The sequence below is a fragment of the Sminthopsis crassicaudata genome, chromosome 1 (assembly GCF_048593235.1).
Source record: "Sminthopsis crassicaudata isolate SCR6 chromosome 1, ASM4859323v1, whole genome shotgun sequence".
In the NCBI taxonomy this organism is placed as follows: domain Eukaryota; kingdom Metazoa; phylum Chordata; class Mammalia; order Dasyuromorphia; family Dasyuridae; genus Sminthopsis; species Sminthopsis crassicaudata.
The window spans coordinates 243,609,889-243,613,041 of record NC_133617.1 but is presented as its reverse complement, the minus strand read 5'-3'; the positions used below and the strand labels follow the sequence as shown (position 1 = coordinate 243,613,041).

Here is a 3,153-nt window from a genome sequence, read left to right as displayed (position 1 = left end):
TGGGTTATTGTTGTTGCTGCTGCTATGCTACTGATATACTAACTATATATGTCACTATTGACATATATGAATATGTTGAGTGAAGAATCAAATATTATAATTTTACTCATTTCCATTAAGTTAGAGAGATGAAAAAATGTAAAACAATGCATCTCTTCTCGTGGATGCTCCCCCGAAACAGTTCTTTTTCGATGTTTTTTTTTCTTTCATTCCCAGTAAAGCCTTTAATGAGAAGAGAAATGAGTACTAAAACAACAGAAAACATCTTAACCATTATTCCAAACAGAAAAGTAACTTTGTCTCAAGTAGTAGTGGGAAGAAGAGGTAGAATCATCTTTTCTGGAGTATATCTATGGGGAAAAGGATGTTCAATAATCTGATGAGGTTTTTTTGTGACAAAAATATTTACTAAGCTTTTAAAATATGTGATTTTGATAAAAACAGACATTCATAATGCACATAACAGAAATGCCTTTTAAGAAAAAAATGTTTAGTTGTAATCAAAATCAAGATATTTTTATCAGGTCTTTGATTTATGACTTTCTCCAAGTCAGAATGCAATATGGAATCAGGTTTCAGATAGAATGCCAGAGCTCACTCAATCAAGAGTAAAATTAAGAAAATGATTTTAAACTTTAATTTGCATATCACAGTTCCTTTTAAAATGTGTTTATACTTCTTAAAGGGTTACAAGTAATATTCTAACAAATTTCTGAAAACAATTCTTTTAATAAAGCATCTTTAATAAAGCAAAACTAATAAAGTTTTTAGTATATACTTAAGCAATAAAGCACATAGTTGGTACTTTTTCCAATTATAGACAAAATGTTCTTTTGGCAAGAGGGAATCAAGCCTCTAAAATTCCACAAATGTGTCAGTTTCCATCTTTATTGAGTCATTGATTAGGCGGACTAGTGCTGCAGCCTCATTCTCCAGGAGGCCTGAGCTCCTCCGGAGGCTGAGTGGTTTCCAGTTCTTCCAGTCTTTTCCAAAGGAGGAGTTATCTTTGATGTTTCTCTTCCAGAAGGTAAGGGGGGAAAGATGTTTCTTGGCTAGAAGAAATTAGCAGAATTGAATGACATTGTGGGGGCATGCTGGAAATCCAGATTAAAGTTCAAAAGTCATTATGTCTTCTCTGCATATCCTTCAATCGTTTTTTGGAACTTAGTTTATTCTTCATATGGCACATTTTGTCTATTTAAAACCTGATTTTTCTATTTCTAATTCTTCATTTTTTGCTTCCAGAAGTTCTACTTTTACTTGTAGTTCCTTCCATTTGTTTTCATAAAATGATTTTCTCTTTTTATGAGCAAGTGCAGCTCACTGCAGTTTCTCTTTGGCCTGGTTATATTTCTCTTCTTTTTCTTTGATGCATTCTTGGAGATTATGCTTCTTTTCCAACCATTCTATCTGCTTCCATTCTAAGGAAATTTCAGCCTTTACCTGAGTTTTTTCTGAGTGACTCTGTGTACTCTGGTATTCCTGTTTCAGCCTCTCCACTCAGCAACTGGTTAGAATTCACCAATGCAGTCTATGTGTGAGAGAGGTAACTTGGATATGTAAATGATTGATTTGTGGTTTAATATCAACATTTTCAGAGGCAGATGGTGGTGGATAGAGCACCAGCCCTAAAGTCAGGGTGATCTGAGTTCAAATCTGTCCCCAGAAACTTAACACTTCCTAGCTGTGTGCTCCTAGTCAAATCACTTAACCCCAACTGCCTTAGCAAATCATCTTTGGCTGTATGTATTTTACGATCCTTTTCTGATAAAAAATATTTTGTGGCATTCAATAATTCATCTGAGGATTTCATTGTTTGATTGTAGTTCATCCACTTTATTTTGAATTTTGTTCCTTTCTAGTTCACTTTTAGTTCTTGCTATCTCCAGTTTAAAATCTGTTATTTCTAATATTTGTATGTTTAAATTCTTCAACTTTACTGGTCAATTCAGTGATTTCTCTTATACCCTTGTGCAGTTTACTAAGGGTGTTTTCCTCATTAGTTGATTGCAGTTCTTTTTCTACTGGATCATACTGAAGCTTGGCTGTTTTTCTGCCTCCAGGGACCTGATAGTAGTCTGCATTTCGGCCAGGTGGCATCCCTGAATTCTTTGGACATTTTCAGCCTGAATGACATGGTTTTCTTTCTCTGCTCCTAATTCTTTTCCTTTGGCCTTCAAGCCTTTCAGTTTCTGACATAATTGGATCTTTTCTCCAACAATTTTCTCCATTCTTTGCTCTCTCTTGTGGGATCAAAGTCAAGGAGTTGGTCATATATCTCTTTTTTATCTTTTTCAAGTCTTTCAATCTCACATTCATATTTTATTGTTCTACTTCTAAAATTTGCAGATGTTCCTCTTTCCTATGTTCAAATTCTGATTTGAGAAAAGTATATACATAGCAAAATTTATTATATTCAGCTCTATATTTTCTACCTCTTCATCTAGATTCCAAAAACATTCTTTCATTGGAGTTTCTAATTCTTGCTGTTTTGGGGTTTTTATCAATTCCAGATTTTGAGGTGTTAAAGCCTACATATTCCAATTTTCTACTTCTTTAGTTTGCTTTAGTAATTCCATTCTTACTTTACCAAGAAGCAGTTGAAATTTTTCCTAAAGAGTTTGTTTTTCCTTTAAGAGTTCCTTGAGTTCATTTTGTGACTTCCTGTACTCCTCTTGTAACCTTGAGTGTTCAGTTTTCAAAAACTGGTAATTAGTTTTATGATGTTCCCATAGAATTCTTTCATCAATTAACACTTTCTGAAATTCTGAATATGTATGCAGTAGCACAGTTTCTCCACCAGGAAGAAAAATATTAGCAAAAGCTTCCATCTTAGTTAATGAATTGACAAACATATAAAACCAAAATTTGGCTAAGCCTATCACCTTCAGTATTCTTTCCAGAAATATTTACCACCACTTTCTCTCTTTGGCAAAATCCCAGGTGGCCAAATGATACCATGGCTCCTCTCCCGGCCTTTTAACATGTGTGCATACACTAGACAGGGGAGGAAGTCATGTGGGCTGCAGACATCACTGCCTGCCACCAATATGCCTGCAGCTCCAGCATGGGATCTGACTGGGGCTTACTACTCCAAATCATGTTGATAGACCCCTGATGAGGTTTTTAATTGGTCAAAAAGATAGGAAATAT

General features: G+C 34.7%; 1 pseudogene; it reads right to left on the bottom strand.

The window, feature by feature from the left end:
- Positions 1-925: 925 nt before the first annotated feature.
- Positions 926-2,831, bottom strand: LOC141549653 (centrosomal protein of 83 kDa-like; annotated as a pseudogene).
- Between the last annotated feature and the right edge of the window lie 322 nt (positions 2,832-3,153).